At 41.7% G+C, this 19,210-nt stretch overlaps 1 long non-coding RNA gene across 1 annotated transcript; it reads right to left on the reverse strand.

Annotated features, from left to right (window-relative positions):
* Positions 1-440: 440 nt before the first annotated feature.
* Positions 441-15,454, reverse strand: LOC132251439 (uncharacterized). The gene is made up of 2 exons (XR_009463497.1): positions 14,627-15,454; positions 441-2,403 (listed from the first exon to the last, which is right to left on the reverse strand). It is a non-coding gene; the product is annotated as an uncharacterized LOC132251439 (long non-coding RNA).
* Positions 15,455-19,210: the final 3,756 nt, after the last annotated feature.

A 19,210-nucleotide genomic window follows, 5' to 3' on the forward strand; every position in this document is an offset into this window, starting at 1 on the left:
GTTGGTTCACAATTGTCCCTGGACAGAAGTGTCCACATGTACACTACTAACGGTTCTAAGTAGAACCCTCATCTTTTATTAGTGCCAAAATGCCACCAGGGGTGGTAGAGTACCCAAACCATCATGACTTCCAGTGGGCTATAGCTGTGTGCAGGTTCGTGCTTCTACTTCCGCAATGGTAGTAGCCTCAGCCCAGAGAAAGAGAGCATGCCCGGCACACCAGAGGCAGCTCTGGCTGCCTGGCACCATGTGGCTGCCAGAATTGCTGCCCACCTATGGGCTAGATCCATTCACTTCTAGGGCACCCAACCATAGGCTGGATCCAATCAGTTGGTGAACTAGATCCAGCCCACTGAGCCATGTTTTGCCACCCCCGCTTTAGCCACTAAATCTACTGACTAGAATATACAGAAAATAAACAGAAAGTAGATACAAAGAAAACTGATTCAACTTTGTTTTAATATTCAAATTGACAATCATGGAAAATGGGCTGTAGTAGTCTCCAGGATTCCACTAAGGCACTTTACACAGTAACAATGTAATATTTTACTTTTCAGCATTTAAATTGTGTTTACATTGGTCCTGGGTATGACCATAAACTTCACCTGACTGAGTGGCCTGGCAGCAATGTGGTGGGGCTATTTTTTGTGGGGTAGCTCCTATAAAATACCACAATGTTGCAACCTTCAGAATAAAGTGAGCACAGGGCACCTCAAAATCCTAGCCTCCACTGTTTTGTGGATACTCTTTGGTTGGAGAAAGGCTAAGGGACATCACCCTGACTGAAATGCATCCTTACTGAAATGTTAGGTAGTCAGCAGCAGTTGTTATCTGTTGCTCTCTGGCAGAAGCTACAAATATTGAGGCACTGAATGCCTGAACTCAGTCTGGCCTTTGGATTTTGTCTCAATGGTCTAAAGGAGGATGGCAGGTCTTGGACAGGCTCTACTCCTCCATACTCTTGCCTAAGTGTATGTGTTGAAGGTCTTGATGTGCTGGTTGCAGGACTCCGTACAAGTGGATTCATCAGGCATCTGAACAGACCTGACTAGATTGTGATCGAGTTAGACAAGCTTTTGAATGCAAGACATTCTTCTGAAGAACTCTTGCATTTTAAAGCTTGTCTAACTCTATTCCACTATACAGTTGGTCCAATAAAAGATATCACCCTAAGAAATCTAGGCCTCTCACAGAATTCACCACTTTATCAGTACCATGACTTAAATCATCTCTTTGGTACAGTATGTCACAATGTCTTGCTGAATGTGTTCTGTCAGAAAGCTAGGATCCTTTCATTCGAATGACAAGTGAGTCATTGTATTTTAAATGCAACTCATTTGCAACTCGCCTAAGATATTAACTGGTTATACTCAGAAGCTGAGTCTAGCTAGTGTTGTTAGGTCTGGGATCATTTTTACTTCTTATTATATCATGCACTTAAAAGCCCTGTAATTCAACACAAATGCCTGCAGCGCTACCCACACCATTTTTACTGTAATATAAAAAATATGATTCTCTTGGAGTTCTTGTTTCTCAAACTAGACAAGATCTTAACACAGCTAAAAATCCTTAGTTATTTATAGTACTGTTATTAAACTCTTCATATGAAAAGAAACAGCCATCAGTTTTAGTACTATCCATTTTTTAACTGCAATGGCTATTTTGTGTTTTAACATAGCATGCCTGGATGTGTTGATTCAAGGTTACCTAACACCTACATGTTTTTGATGAAGACCTTTGTGTGCACTTATCTGATACTTTACATCAGATTTTTATACCTGAATACACTGAATATATGCAGCCCATTCTCCATTCTACCCATGTCAGAATAAACCCTATACAAAGTGAATTCCATGCTACCAGGTATTCCCCTTTAGAATGAATACCTCTGCTTTATTTTGCCTCTTTTCCACTGTGTCTCTGCCACATTAAATAGTCAATGGTCGCATCTACATGAAACACTTACTGCACAGTAGCTAATTACTAGTAGTACCCATTAGTACTGCGCAGCAGCGTCATGGGGCATGAACTGTGATGCAACACTACTGTGTAGTAGTAACAAGCTACTGCGCAGTCAGCGTCACCTGGAAGCCATGCAGAGATGCTACTGTGCAGTAACATCAGTTACTGTGCAGTCATGTAGTACTTGGTTATGCAAGTACTAAATGACTGTGCAGTAACAACTGTGCAGCACATGGGGCTGGGATTGGCATGCACCACATGCAGCACACCAGGTTGATCTGAGACTCACGGATCACACCATAAGGCTCCACAGGCTGGATCTGGCCCACAGGCTGGACCGTTAACATCTCTGATCTAGATCGAGGTTCCATGACTGCTTCAGTCCACCAGTGGTGCATGTGGATACGTAGTGCACTCCCATGAATATTGATACCTTTATGACTGAGGAACATACAAAAGTTCAGTATATTAATAACTGCATAAATAAGCAAATCAATCAATTTATAAAATATACCTAATAAAAGTTTCTGGAGGAATTTTCAAGAGTATAATCTTCCATCATTTCATGTTAATGGAAAATCCTGCTGGAGAGGAATAAGTTTCTGGGAACTCTGCACAGTTTTACTTATGAAATAACCTCTGTAGCTGTCTCACAAGTTCAGAGGAAGCATTTTATGTTTCTTAATGAGGAAGTTTGGAAGTCTTTATAGAATATAAGAGATCTGTCTTTAAAAATCAAGAATCAAGGGAATTATTCCCTCCATGGCCCAAAATCTGCCTTAAAAATCTTAATCTTTACTTATGCTGTGGTGAACAGTCTATATGTCATATGATGGTCTTAAAACAATTGTGCTAGTTACTTCTCTCTGGCATGGTCCACAAACTATAATCTGAGCCTCAAAGATTGACTAATTGGAGGTCAAGGATGGTTGCAAAAGTGGGTAGAATATTAGGGTGCAGACAGACATGCAGCTCCCCGCTGTAACTGAGAACACTTTGCAGGAAGAGTGCTGAGTTACAACTATCCCCAGGACCAAACAGAGGTTCATTGTTGGTTCCAGTGGGGAGGAGAATCAAGCTGCTGGGTGCCAGCCTGCAGCTGGTTTCCCCTAGCAATGGACACCACCCATGCAACCTGTACAGTGCAGAGTGGGGGACCACACCTCTCTGCAGCTACACACATGGCTGGGGGGGGTGGTTCCTGGGAGCTCATCCTCACAGTGCATGGCCCATGCAGTATGTGGCCCCTGGCTGCCCTCAAGTTCAACAGTCCTGATCTAGAGTTAGTTTTTGAGACAAATTTTCAATCTGTAAACCAGTTTGGGCTGAGATCTGCAAAGAAAGGAATTTCCTGAGTACAATTTGTAACCACCTCTGCTCTAGGACAGGCACCTATATGTAAATAAAGCACACTGGGTGCATCTACATGAAACACTTTACTGCAAAGTAGCATAGTTTAATGGGCAGTAAGCATGTGTGTCTACACATGCACATGCTTACTGCACAGTAAACCTTGCTAATCATGAGTAAATTTGCTACCTGCATATGCAAATTTACTTGAAATTATTAACTGCACAGTAGTGCTTGTGTAGACGCCTAACTATTTGCTCCCGGTCAGCTGGCCACCAGGAGGCGGGGGATTGCTCCCTGCCCCCAGGAACTGCCTGCTGCTGTGGCAAGCTCTGCCACCGGAGCCCAGGAAGGGACAATGTCACTCTGCCCCAGCAGCAGGGAGCTGCAAGCCCCCCACCCCAAGATGGCAATCACCGGCACTGGAAGATTCTTATCTCCCAATGCCAACTTCACAGTGCTGAGGAATCCTTATTTCCCAGGGCCAGCTCTGCGGTCATGGGGCTGACACTGGAAGGGCCCTGCTGGCAGGTGCTGGGGAGTCTGTTCCCCACTCAGTTCCACAATCGAGTTGAGCAGGGAACAAGCTCTCCAGCCGGTCCCCCCACCCTGCCAGCTGACAGGGAGCAGATTTGTGATCACAAAGCAGAGGCTGAGCACTGTCCTGGTCAGGGGCACTTCCCAGCCCTGCACCTCAATTCAGCGAGCGGGGCTTAGAAAGAGTTGCAGGGTGGGGCAGTTCCTGTTATTTCCTGTCCACCAGCTTCTTTTTATTTTCAGTTCCCTGACTTTTCTTCTTCTCTTTTTTTTCATCCCAACTTGGCTTTGAACCTCATCCTTTTTTCTTTTTCTTCAAGTGTTTCTTGGTCTTTTGCTGAGCAATGCAGATTTTCAGGAAAGCTGTGATCTATTCTCCCTTCGAGAATATCAAAGAACAGCAAAAAATGCTGAGTGCATTAGGGGGAAGCTTTGTAGACAGTGGCAAGGTCAAACAAAGCAGCTGACAAGATTTGTTTATAGAGATAGGTGTGCACTAGAAAGCCAATGTGCCACAGGATATGCTAAAAAAAACTGGGAGCAATTGCCAGGAAACAAAAGATGTAACAAAAACAAGAAAAAGGAGGTGCCTCAGTCCTACCGTACATGGCAAGAGGGGTGACAACATTCATTTGTTCAATCACAAACTGGTTCCTGCAAGGCACTGTGCATGACAAATACCCTTTCCAGTTACAGAGTTCTCCATGCTACAGGCCACTCAGCCCCAAGTACTCAGTGGCTGAGATGAAACAGTATTTTTTATCTTATTGGAAACAATGTATTTTTATGATAACAGAAATGCTTTTTCTCAGAGGCCAGCAGCATGCATATGCACATACACTTCAGATACACTTGTACATCTTTTGTTTCTTTTCTCTTCCATTTTGGGGGCTCCACATTATTTTTTCTTTTCTCTCCTCCCCTAACCCATTTTGTTTATTTATTTATTTATTTATTTTGCAAGCTACTTTTTGTCTTGCTTTTATTATGTACATATTCTGCTCTCTCTTTGCATTGGAATTGGCCATTTTGAAAAAAAGGACCCAATCCAGAGAGATTATGAGCATCCATAACAGAGTGCTCAATGGGAACTGAGGTGCTCAGTAGATCTTAGAAAATGAACACAGCCACAGTACTGGAAAGTTTAGAGCCATGGCTCCAAGGAAGAGCTTTGCAGGATTTACTCTTTAATGTTGGTATTAAAAATATGGTCAGCATAGCTTAGAAAATCAGCTGTTCCACATAAGGTACTCAGCACTGACTTCTCATTTCACAAAATCTTTTTGTATGAGCAGCTTCCTTCATATGCAGAATCTGTAGACTAGCTGTTTGTTACAATACATCCTAAAACCTCCAAAGGAATCCAAAGGTCCAGATATGGAAACTGAGAGCCATGCTGGCAACATGACAGGAATCTAAACGCAGAGCACTTCCCTTCCCTTCCCTTTGCTTCCCTTCACTTTCCTACACTTCATTTGGACACAAAAAAGCAGGCTGCTTCCATCGTGTACAACATCAGGTCCTCAATAGCCCGGCAATGCTCCATTCTGATCCAAAAGGTCTGCTTCCATTAAGATGGGTACTTCATCCTGAAATCTGTAACCACCATGGACTCCATGTCCCTTTTACATAATTTGCCTTTAAATAGTTTGCAGTTTAAATAGTTGGCTTTCAGGTTATGCTGCAAAGTTTGTGCTCAAGGGTCTGTATCTTTTAAAATGTCATATTTGGTAAACATTTCCTTTTTTTACACAAGCCAGTGCAGGTATATTCAGTGTATTAGATACTGGATAACTAAGAGCCCCTCTGTACATTACATTTATGCTATAATTAATGTGTTAATCATGATGTGAATGGCAAGGGTGCTATATTTACACCCAATTTAAGGTGCCATAAAACAGCAGACCACACATACAAATGTTTTACATATAACATAAAACATTTTGATGACTGGTTTGTATGGCATCTTCAATAGAAGGTATGGCATGTCCCAGGGCTGCCCCAAGGCTGAGGCCCCAGCCCCTGGACCGCACCAGGTCATGCCAGGCTGCAGGCACTTAGCTTTCAATTTGCTAGTCCAGGAGGGAATCCAAGATCATGATCCAGAACTCCCCCTGCACTGGCAAGTAGAAAGGACAGATTTGATCCCTGATTCAAAAATTGAGTTTCTTGCTATGCAGATGTGGCTTGCCAGGAGGCTTGATAGGGTTTATGGTAGAGAACCAACTAAATAGGATCCTCCAATGGGATGTTAAACAGGGATTATGTGAACCTTTGAAGTATAAGGAGGGAAATGTCAGTAGAACGATGTTGGTTGCCTCACCTCTGCTTGCAATATTTGTGAGAGCACAGCAAGAATACTGTGCTCGGCTGATAAATTGGAAAGGGTTCAGAAATGGCTACATAAATGATTCAAGATCTAGAAAACTTGCTTTACTGTGAGACACTTAAGTTCAATCAATTTAGCTTATATAAGAGGTTAAAAAGTGATTTGATCAAGGCATATCATGTAGAAGCCATAAAAACATTGGCCAGCACTAAGAGATCAAATTCTCCTATACTGTCAATGGTTGCATATTCTCCAAAAAGCTGGGGTAAACCTTTGAAAACAAAAGCTTCTAATCCAGCAGTCAAGTACAGAACAGATTTCAATGACTGTAAATTGAGGCTAGTAAAGTTCAGACTGGAAACAGGTTGTGCATTTTGGCAGTAGGGGTAATTAATCCATTCTCTCTACTTATGTGGGGATCCTCCACCTCACGGAGTGTTTAAACTAAGGCTGGAAGTCAGGGGCCAGATGCAGAAATTATTGGCTGAATTACAATGACCTATGTTGTCCTGGTAGTCAGACTAAACTATCATTCCTATCCATTCTAACCCTAATATTTGTTAAGCAGCAGAGAGAAACACCAGAATACCACAAGAGAAGCAACTTAAGCAATGCTACCAAAGGGAAACACACTGTTAACATTTGCTTATCCTTCCTAAGTAAAGAAAGCCTGAAGTTAGAGCACTTATGATCAGACAAGCAAGGTAGGCAGCTTTTAGCTAAGGTGCCAGCAGAAGTAAAAGGTAAAGCAAGATACAGGTTCTTTCCCCACCCATATTTGTTCTGTGTTTTGACTGGAAACTATTAAGGGTTCTTGTTATGTTTTATGTTACATAAAACTAGTAACTCTGCTGGACAGCAATTATTTAATATCTAAGCGTACCCAGCAGATGGCGATAGTTCATCACTACTGAGGAATTCTGCCTGACTTCTACATGCTCTTCGGTTTGCCACCCTGCCCTGCCTTTTACTCCTCAACTCAGTGGATAATAGATTTCATAGATTTCTAGAGTCAGAAGGGACTTGGTAGATCATCGGGTCTGACCCCCTGCTCTAGGCAGGAAAGAGCGCTGGGGTTAAGTAACCCCAGCCAGATGCCTGTCTAAATCTCCTCTTGAACATCTCCAGGGTTGGGGAAAGCACCACCTCCCTTGGAAGCCCATTCCATATTTTGGCAGCCCATAATGTCAGTATCTGCTTTGAGAGTTTGTTGAAGGAATATTACTATTCCTTTAATCTGTATTATAAGTGTCATCTGGGTCCTTGCCTTGTTATGCATGGCACTGTGATATTAGAAGATCAGGACAGTGGAAATCATATGCTCATAAAGCAGGCATTCAGGGTTATTGGTTGTAGCTGTGTTGGTCTGATACAGGCAGACAAGATTATTTGGGTAAATCTGATATCTTTTATTAGACCAACTAAAATAGTTGGAAAAATTCTTCTTTGCAAGCTTTCGGGCACAAACACCCTCCTTCAGGCTGAGAAAGTGCCTGCAGTTGTTGTGTGCTCTTCCTGGACGGGATAGAATGGAATAGAATAGAAGCAAGAGGCCAGCATGCAAGAATGCCAGTCAGTGAAAATGCAAATTGAGGTAGTCAATGGGTGAGAAACAGTTGGGGGAAGAGGGAAAGAGAATGTAGACCTGGTGATAGGATGCAGCTGGTAAATAGTGGAAAGGTTACCTGGAGTATCAGGTACATTACAACATTACAGGTTGTAATGTTCCATAAATCCAGTGTCTATATTTACTCCACAACTTTTTTATCCAGTAGGTTGATAAAGTAAAATCTGCCAATACATCTCTAACACCCCCACAATAAATACACCTCACAATAAAACCATTCTGGGACCTTACACCTGCATTCTGGGAACATTCTGGGTCCTTACACCTGCAGCTTCAGAAATACAATATATCTCTTCCAGTGCACTAAATGCCCTGATGGAAAATATGTAGGAGAAACCAAACAACAACTGCATACCAGAATGAATGCATACCAAAAAGCTATCAAAGACAAGAATTCCCAATGACCTGTGGGGGCACATTTCTCACAAGACAATGAATCTCTCCAATTTCTCTGTTCTAATACTCAAAGGGAATTTACAAAACACCTTTCACAGAAGAGCCTACGAACTTCACTTCACCAACCTACTGGATACAAAAAACAATGGACTAAATATAGACATTGGATTTATGGCACATTATAACATTCCTATGATCTGATACCACAGGTAAGCTCTCTACTATTTACTAGCTACATCCTATGACTAAGTCAGCCCTGCCCCTAGCTGTTTCTCACCCATTAATCCATTTGCATTTTCACTGATTGGCATTCTTGCATACTGGCCTATGGTTTTTATACTATTCTATCCCATCCAGGAAGAGCACACAAAAACTGCAGATACTTCCTCAGCCTGAAGGAGGGTGTTTGTGCCTGAAAGCTTGCAAAGAAGAATTTTTCCAACTATTTTAGTTGGTCTAATAAAAGATATCAGATTTACCCGAAGAATCTTGACTGCCTGTATCAGACCAACACAGCTACAACCAATACCCCTGAATGCCTGCTTTATGAGCATATGATTTCCACTGTCCTGATCTTCTAATATCACAGTGCCATGCATAACAAGCCAGATAGATTTTCGGTGTGCATTCATTCTGGTATGCAGTTATTGTTAGGTTTCTCCTACATATTTTCCATCAAGACATTTAGTGCACTGGATGAGATATATTACATTTCTGGAGGTGCAGGTGTAAGGTCCCAGAATGTTCCCAGATATCGGATTTACCTAAAGAACCTTGTCTGCCTAAATCAGGTGTAGTTTTCTATTAAGAGTCGAGTACTAAGTCCATATATTTTTGCTTAGATTTTTGCCAAGTAGCTGTACATCAACAAAATGAAACATTACTTTGTGGATACATTATAAATTATTTACAAGTTACATTCATTTGTGAGGAAATAAAGAGATTTTTGTAGTAGGGTAGATTTTTATTTCCTTTATTTTTTAGCGATGGCTGATACCATACTGGCTAAAATAAATGTTCTGTTTTCTTTTATACTGATCTTATTAGATTGGTTTAATCAGACATTACAAATGTTAATGGACCCTTTTAATCTATATTTTAAAATGTACGCTTTTTAAAAGGTCCCCAAAATGGCCTTTTTAGACTTGAGGCACCCATAGATAGACTCAAGGTACCCCTTGGAAAATGCTAGCTCTTAGCTTTCACTCTTTTTTACCTACAAACAAAATAATAGAGCAGTTTTTCTATTGCAAAGAACCCAGAAAAACTACAACTTTGGATTTTTATGTGAAACCTCTGGGTTCATCTTGTGAATCACGCTGGTAAACCTAACAATATTAACATTGTGTGGCACCCCACTGTACCCTTGAATTTATCTCAGAGCATTCCATGTTGCTGGTGGACCCTGGCTGAGAATCACTGGTCTACACACACATCCTTCAGTTAAATTGGCTCTCTGAACAAAAAAGGACTGTACCTTAAAATAGTGATCTAGTATATTTGTATATGAACATCTATTTTCTTAGTTTCTATTAATTGATTTTTACAGTAGGTTTTCCAAATGAATTTTACATATAAACACAGACTATTCAGTGTTTGGTGTTACCCCTTAATGCTTTCAGTTAGTTCAATAAAAAATATAAGTTAAAATCTTCATCCCTTTTGAATTGTCTGTGTAACCCAAAACGTGCTGAGTCACTCCAGATACAGACCAAAAATGCCATCTGAAATTTGAACTACTGATGTGATCTTGGGTTGCAGTGCTGTTTCCCAGCAGATGAGCAAACGTTTATCTCTCACTGTTCATTAACAAATGAAATCAGCTGCATACAAAGTTTATTTTTGGGTTTTTTTCTTCACAAAAAAGTTAGTAGGCCATCCCAGAGGGGAAGAGCTATCCACTGCAAGCAGTGTCAGCCCCTATATGAAATTTGGGAAACTGAAGCAGTACAGTAAAATAATAACCAAAGAGATGGCAAAAGGGAGAGAGGAAACTGAAAACAGAAGTGAGAAAAAAACAGGAAGAAAATCAAAGGGAATTGCTAGATACAAAGGAAAAGAAAGAGAAAAAAAACAACTTGCCCTGCCAGAAACTTTAACAGTAACCAGTCACAAACAGGAAATGTTGTCTTGAGACCAGCCAATTCAGGCACCAGGAAGTGGCAGGAGTGATAGCAGAGGCCCAGATCACCTGACCAAATGTGGAAAAACTGAAAATAAAAGATAAGTGAAAGAAGGCAAGTGTGTGTGTGTGTAAGGGAAAGGGGCATGATAATTTTTTTGAAACTAAATATACTCTTAAATTGCATGTTTTTCCAACAGCCACATTTGGGATGTCTGGACAGAAATTTAATTTAATACAAACTGCATTTCTAATTCCTTTCTGCTGTTTCAGTTTGTGACTGCTCCCCACTAGGCTTTTGCCCCTAACCGTAAGCAGGCCTCATCACCTCCGTACTCTTCTCTCTGTCTCCTGATGTGCTTCCATTCAAAGTATCTTAGTACGCAGGATCTGAGGCTGGTAGCTATACCAGTGCCTAAAATTTATGTATAATGAAGATCTTATGTCTCTCTCTCTTCTCCCTCCCTTCCTAGGGTGTGCAGTAAAGAATTTGTAAAAGGATAACCAGCCTTCCCCCTCTACATCACCAATTTATATCACAGAAGGCACATCTATGAGTGAAATTAATGTGATGCAGTAAACTCTGGCACATATTGCTGCAGCCTAGATGCATGCAGGAGTAGATGCTGAGACTTTACTGTGGAGCTAATTAGGCAGCTATGCAATAAATGTCTCATGTAAATGGGTCCAAAGTGGTTACCACCAGATGGGCAGTGAACACCTTTTCACCAGTTAGGCATGCTGTGTAAAGCGGTCCGTGCATGGTGTGGGGAGAGCACAGGCTGCTGCTGCTTTGCTATGAACGTTCTTGCCTAGGCAGAACTTTGGAGAGTCGGGGACTCTCATAAGCACTAAACTGGACGGGAAGGTGACTCTTACGTTAATTGTTTGTTTGCCATGTACTTTACAGTCTATTCCACTGATTTCAATTAGCTCACAAATGAAGTAAGATAGCACCAGTATAAGTTAAGACAGAAAAATATAGTCCAAAAATATTTCCACTTTTTATCACAAAATGTTATTGCTATCACCAGAGGCATGAGAAGCTGTTTCTGCACTCCGTTCTGCCCCCTCTAAGTCAGTGCTCGGGGCGGGCACCCTACTTTCCCATCCTTACTTATGCTCCTGGCAGTCACCATGGTGCAGTACTAGATTTTCCTGATGGCTAACTTTGACCAGAAACCTTTAAAGCTTTAACTGAAAAGAAATACTTATAATCTGCAAAGTTCTGATATTCTCATAATATAAAGGGATGATGATAAGCAGCCATCCTCTTTTAGTGAGTAAGAAGAGACATGATTATGACAACTAGCCACTGTTTCTATTTCTGCTATCCTGCATCTCACTCTGATATGCCCAGTGGTCACTACATATTTACCCCACACTGTACACTCATCCATAAAGCACTTAATATCCTTATCTTGGATTTCAGGAGAAAGAGGCCACTTTGAAGATAATTAGACATACAAACTGCAGGAGTCTTGTATGAGCTAGTGTGAATTTTAGGTACTACAGGCCTCCAAACGTGCTTGGGGGGACACTTCAAAATGGTGGCAGGGGCACTTTATCTAAAGCTTGTTTGATGGTCATTAGATAAAGCGCCCCTGCCGGCAGCGAAGCTGAAGCGCAGGGACACTGATACATGAGACACAGAGGCTGGCTGGAGCATGGTAATTACCATGCTCAAGCTTGGTAATTAATTAATCAAGTCTGCTCCAATGCATTGTAATTACAATGAGTCAGAGCAGCCTCTGTGCTCATGCATAGGCACCTGTACAGGACTTCTTTTTAAAATGCTTCAGTGTGTATGAAAATGCAATATACAGTAGAAAAATTATATGGAAGCTCTACATAGTCAGTCTAACTGTTTGTCAGGTGAGATTGTGAACCCCTGCATTAATTGTAGCAGCCAAAAACTGTTTACTCCAGATATAATACTGTCTAATATTGTGCCTACAGAGGATGAGTGATGTGGGTGCTAATGCAGCTAACAAAGATATTAAATAAGAGTTCTAAAACATACTCTTGACACTATAGATAAGTCTCTTGATCATTTGAAAGAATATTCAGACACATTGAGGAAGGATCCTGATGATCATGTGAAAGACCCTGGGAGAACCATGGGGGTGTCATGGGAAAGAAGTTAACAACTGCCTTTTCAAACTGTCCCCCTACATAAAACTGTTTAAAATTCCTGAGGTTTCTCAGAAAGGAGCAATGTTTATTAGTGGTTGATGAGTTTGTGTTTTTCATTTTCCTTGCTTCCAAAAAGCTCCCACATACATAAATGCAAGCCAAGGTTCATTTTGAACCTCCAGGTGTAATGTCTCTTGACTGCAGAGCATCAATCATGCCTCCTACGGAGTCTGCTTCTCTGCCTAACTTATATATTGTGCCTTTAGCTCTGGGGTGGGAACTTAGAGAAAGCTCAGTTACACCATACTCAGAGGAAAGGATTTCAGTAGTTCCTGGGTTTCAGAGTTCAAAGGTCCAAAATTCAAATGAAAAGAAAAGTTTAAAAACCATAAAAATGTCTCTTTGGAAACAATCAGACCTCCGCCTGCTAGTCTACTTCCATCATATCATCCTAATTTATTTTTTTTAATTAAAATCACTTCATCTAGTTGTCAAAAATACCTTAAGGCAGGAATATTTTAAAATTATTTATCTATTGTAATTCAGCTTTAAAATGGTTTAAGAAGTGCTTAAGCTTATTGGGCACCTAACTCCCATAGAAAGCTATCTACATAATTAGGCACCTTTGTCAAGTTGGCCAAAATGTCTATAATATATGAAGGTAATTCCATTAATGTTTCTGACCTAATTCATTTTGTGAGTTCATTGCGTATTTTAGTCCTAACTTATTTCTGTGCAAGTGTCCAGAGGATTAGCCAGTAATTTTGTTTCACCAAGATCAATGAGATTCTTCCTATTGGCCAGAAGCCCCAGAACTGGGTAGGGAGGTTCAACAAAACACATCACACAATTCCCACCTCACTCCTAGTATTAGTAGTAGTAATAATAATTACTAGTATTAGTAATCATATAACATATTTTACATCTCTAGTAGTAGTAGTAGTAACAGTAGTGGTAGTATGGGGAGAAAAGGAAGAGGTACATTTCCATGTTCCCCAGTCTCATTTTGAATTGCCCCAGGCCTCTTGCCTAACCCCATTTCCAACCTCTCCCAAACTCAGATCATAGAATCATAGAAAATGAGGGCTGGAAGGGACCTCAGAAGATCATCTAGTCCAACCCCCTGCTCAAAACAGGACCATCCCCAAACTAGATTATCTCAGCTAAGGTTTTATCTAGCCAGGTCTTAAAAAACTCCAAGGATGAAGATTCAAGAACCTCTCTGGGTAACCTGTTCCAGTGTGTTACTACCTTCCTAGTGAGAAAATTCTTCCTAATATCTAACCTAAACTTCCCTTGCTGCAATTTGACACCATTGCTTCTTGTTCTGTCATCTGTCATTACTAAGAACAGTCTAGCTCCAGCCTCTTTCAAACTCCCCTTCAGGTAGCTGAAGGCTGCTATTAAATCTCCTCTCAGTCTTCTTTTCTGCAGACTAAATAAGCCCAGTTCCTTCAGCCTCTCCTCATAAGTCATGAGCCCCAGCCCCCTCACCATTTGCATTGCCATCTGCTGGACTCTCTCCAATTTGTCTACATCCTTTCTGAAGTGGGGGACCCAAAACTGTATTCCAAAACACAGTACTTCAGATGCGGCCTCACTAGTGCTGAATAGAGGGGAATAATCACTTCCCTTGCCCTGCTGGCAACACTCCTATGGATATAGCCCAGTATGCCATTAGCCTTCTTGGTAACAAGGGCACACTGTTGGATCATATTCAGCTTATTGTCCACTGTAACCCCCAGGTCCTTTTCTGCAGAGCTGCTGCCCAGCCAGTCAGCCCCCAGCCTGTATCAGTACATGGGATTGTTCTGTCCTGAGTGCAGGACTAGCATTTGTCCTTGTTGAACCTCATGAGATTCCTTTTGGCCCAATTCTCCAATTTGTCTAGGTCACTCTGAATCCTAGCCCTACCCTCCAACATATCTACTACTCCCCCAAGTTTGGTGTCATCTGCAGACTTGCTGAGGGTGCACTCTATGCCATCTTCCAGGTCGCTGATGAAGATACTGAACAAAACCGGCCCCAAAACCGACCCCTGGGGCACTCCACTTGATACCGCCTGCCAACTAGACATCAAACCATTGATTGCTACCCTCTGAGTCCAATGATCCAGACAGTTTTCTATCCACCTTACAGTCCATTCATCCAACCCATATATCCTTACCTTGCCTGTGAGAATGCTGTGGGAGACGGTATCAATATCCTGGACTTTGTGGTCATGTTTCCACATGGTCTGTGGTAGGGAGATCAGCACATGAAGACTTCTCAGTCCCTTCTTAAATAGGACTTTGCATTCAAATATAAAGAAGAAAATCTGGCCCAAAGTCTGTTAAAACAAAAATTTCCAAAATTTTCCTCTCACAGTTACTTGTTTTATGATCACTCATGTCAATTCATATTCCCATGCACTCTCTTATCATCTGAGGAGTCTTCCTGAAAATAAGGGGATATCAAGGTATGACCATTCCAATGTGAAACCATCATCACACATCTTGAGGAGCACCTGCCACCTCACTGACTCAGGTGCTTACACTTCAGGCTTCTGGGTACAGGGTACCTTCTTATACACTTTGTAGGACCTGAAACCTGTGACAAATAAAAATGGAGGATGCTCTCAGCCCTTTCAAAGGAGCTACTTGGCAGTCAATATCTGACTTCTAGAGACATCAAGCAATGTTTCAACACACAGTGCATTCACACTCATATTTTCTGCAGACTTTAATAGAATTTTGTAGCCATATACCCTAGTCTGCACCTCCCATTCCTATTTGCTCAGCTGACTATTGCAGAATTCAAGAGAAAAAGCTAAGGACAGAGAAGAGGGAATCAGATCTCTACACACAACTAATTATTAGAGTTATGCGAAGCGGGCCATATTTGATTCGGATTCGGCCCAAATCAGGGACAATGATTCCATTAGTTGATTCGGATCACTGTCCCTGATTCAATTTGGCTGAATCTAAATCTGAAAATTCAATGCTGATTTGGAGAATCAGCGATTCGTACACAGACACAGCTTTAAAAGTTTTTTCTACATACCTCGAGATACCACCGCAGCTTGTGAACGCTGCGATGCTGGGGCGGATGGAGCATCCCACAGAAGTGCAGGAGGGCCCTCCACGTGCTCAGCAGTGAACCTGGAAGTGGACCAGAAGTACTTCCAGTCTTGGTGATTGGCCACGGGAGTACCCCAGGGGACCCTGCCACACCCAGGAGGCACCTGTCGCTGAGCCGGGAGTATGGGGGGGCCTCCCAGTGTGCTCCCCAGTGGACCTGGAAGTGGACCAAAAGTGCTTCTGGTCCACTTCCGGGTCTGCTGCCAAGTGCCCTGGGGAACCCCCCATGCTCCTGTGTGACACTCCATGTGCCCCAGCATCATGGCATTCACAAACCTCCTGGTACCTAGAGGTATGTAGAAAAAACATTTAAAGCTGTGTCTATGTCCCAATCGCCGAATCTTTCTGAATCTCTCCGAATTGATTTGGAAGGGTTCCAAATCAATTCAGAGAGATTAAAGGATCCTCTGATTTGATTCAGATTGGGAGATTTGGGCACCAAATTGGGCTGAATCTCTGCCAGATTGAATAAGGGATCAAAGCTTTGCAGAGCCCTACTAATCATGGTTTCAGTGGGTTTTTTCTCCTCCCCACACAAGAAAATCCAAAATATCATGCAAAGATTTTACTGAAATAAAATATGACAAAATTTGATAAACATAAATCCAATAATATATAAATATAATAAGGTGTGGCTGATATACTGCAACAGAAAATTAGGATTGATTTAGAAGTCTACAACATTCATAACTACCATGGCTCACTGTAAAATATGATACAGTTGTAATATGAAGAGTTGCAAACCATTTATGTCATTCTACAGTTTACCTCTGGTTAATGGGAATGACTGACCTATTTATCTAGGCACCATGCTGAGTATTTGCCCTTTTACACTCATGCTTACCATGTAATAGTTTTCTTAAAATAAATCCAACAAAGACCACTCACATAAGTGTACCTAAGGGTCTTCTGGGAAGATGGCAAAAACAGAAAACTACAACTCCAGGTACAGACAAAAGTGCAGCTCCTGGGTCTAACTCAGTGTTTCCCAACCGGTATGCTGAAGCACAAAAGTGTGCTGTCAGAAATGAACAGGTGTGCCATGGAATTTTGCCATGGCAATGAGCTACAATAGGTATGAGGATGGGGAATGTCTTAACAGTTGTGCTGCAGAAAAAATGTATTAATGTAAGTGTGCCTTGAGCTAGAAAAGGTTGGGAAACACTGGTCTAACTCATGGCAATTCACAGAAATCGCTATGAGTTAAACTGATCCCTCTTATCTAACAGATGTTAGCTGCTGGATTGCGAGGGTGGAGGATGGCTCCAATTTGCAGCTAATCCAGGGTGAGAAGCTGCATCTTCCCTGGCTCTGCCCCCCCCCCTTCCCCCATTTCCAGTTCTGCTGCTGTCTCTGGGTGGGAGAAGGGAGAAGGCAAGGAAGAGAGGTCCCTTCTGGGTTTTTCTCAGTGCACTGGAGTTGGAGGGGATGAGTAGATTGGAGCCCCCCCAAGGTGAGGAGTTGAAATCCACAGGCCCTCCTACTCCAGCAAGACAGAGAAAACCCCAGAAGAGACCTCCCTCCCCTGCCTTCTCCCCCTCCCATCCAGAGACAGCAGCTGCAGCTTGCTATGTTGCAGCCAGAGCAGACAGAAATGAATAACGTCTATCCACTTAGGAGAGGCTTCATTTGAACCCTCATACAATGAGGGTTAATTTGTCATGCAATCAGAGGGCTCTGCATCCATGCTCTTCTGTTTAGGCCCAACTTTAGAATTGTTTTGACAGGCCGATCACATGACAAATGTCATTTCTGTTGGTGCCTAATGTTATCCCTGCTGTTTTCCTCTAGCAGTTACTGGCATTAAACTGAAGGAAGGAAAGGAGGCTGCTTATGACATCAGATCTGTTTGGCCTAGGTGAATGTATTTGCACAGGTGTGACTAATCCTGGGAGTACTTAATTAAAGCCAGACAATGTAATACAATTTGTTTTGACCAGTTGAGGTGATTAAGCAATAAAACAAAACAAGATGTTTGTTATTATAAGGATAACTAGAGAGTGCTTCCTGTTTATGAGGTAATAACTATGTCTTGAGCTGAATAAACTCCAAGGCCAGGGGCCAAGGTTATTTATGGCAAATAAACTCTGAAGTTAAAATAGAAATTTCCAAACCCTTTGTCCCTTCCTTTTTCCTCATCTCATCTCTTTGTCTTACCTCCTTCCCACCTCACCCTCTTTCTTTCCTACAGGCCCACAGGGCTCCTGCTCCCACACAAAGTAAAAGCAATCTAATTTTGTTTACCCTGAGCTTTGAAGGATAGTTGTGAATGACAGCAGCTGCAAGGATCACAGCTCCCTGATCAGATAGAGAAAACCGTAGGATGAGAGGAAGTAGAAAAAAACATGGAAATGATTCACTACCTTCTTAAAATACTTTCCCTTTTTTTCTTTTGTTTTTCTTTTTTTTAAATAGAAATTTGGTAGTTTTTCTGTTTCATATAAAACAGGAAAGCACTTAAGTACATGCATATCCCAATCCAGGAAAGCACTTAAATACTTGCTTATCTTTACATAGGAGGGTAGGTCCATTGTCTTTGGTGGGATTGTTATTACGCTTAAAGTTAAGCACACGCTTAAGTGCTTTGCTGGATCATGGCCTAAGGCAGAATTTCTGTTGCTCAAAACAGTTTGAAAACTATGGATTTGGTCCTAAATAGGACCAGGCACCCACAATCACTGTTGATATCAAACAATGAAAGAATGCTAAACCTTTTGAGTAAGACACAAATCAGAGCACAGTAATTAGTAACAGAGCAAAGTTACAGACTCAGCACAGTTATTAAGAAATGATTAATGAAAAATATACACAGTTTACAATTACTGAGCAACAACAATTAAGTATTTCCTGGTTATGAAATGAACCTGAAAAAGAAAGTCAAGCTTAAATATATCTGTATCTGTGAGATTTTAGTGGATTTTCATTTGATAAGTATATAGGAAAATGTTCTTAGCCCTCACACAAAAACCAATGAAAGACATATGGACAGGTTTGGACATTAGGATGTTTCATTACATAGGCTAGAGGTATTGGCAGAACACTGGTCCCATTCCACACTGTCACAGTCCTGGTAGATCTCTCCCAAAAAACTGCTGTACTGGGTCCCAGTCCACTGCATCTCTGTGCTCTTAAGCTTCATTTTACTCAAGTGGGCTGCTGCACTGTTTATTCCTTTGGCATCACTAACCTATTTCTCGGACAAAGACTCTCTGTCTCTTATCCTTCCCTTGAAATGGGGCCACGTAGCCCAACTGCTAGTGCTAACCTTCCAGACTCTCCAGTAGCTTAACCACAACCTTGCCCAAAATTTTACTCTTGCAGGCACTGGGTTTAACTCTTCAAGGACCCATCCTAGCAAATGCAGCAATGGTGGTAGTCCCTCATTCCAAGGATGACAGTCTTCCGGTAGATAGGGATGTCATTGGTGAGTCCATAGATGACTGAGAAGATCAATTCAAGATCTACATGTTCATCTGCAGATGTGGCAAATAGTTCTGGCAGGAAGCAGTAGATGCTGGTGATGTTGGGTCACATCTCTTTCCCTTTGTCTCTCATCTGCCTTCATAGTGAGGTGAGTTTGCTCAATATGATCGATGATTTGTTGAATATCATGGAGCTATTGGGGATGATTC

Source organism: Alligator mississippiensis, chromosome 7 (assembly GCF_030867095.1).
Source record: "Alligator mississippiensis isolate rAllMis1 chromosome 7, rAllMis1, whole genome shotgun sequence".
Taxonomy (NCBI): domain Eukaryota; kingdom Metazoa; phylum Chordata; order Crocodylia; family Alligatoridae; genus Alligator; species Alligator mississippiensis.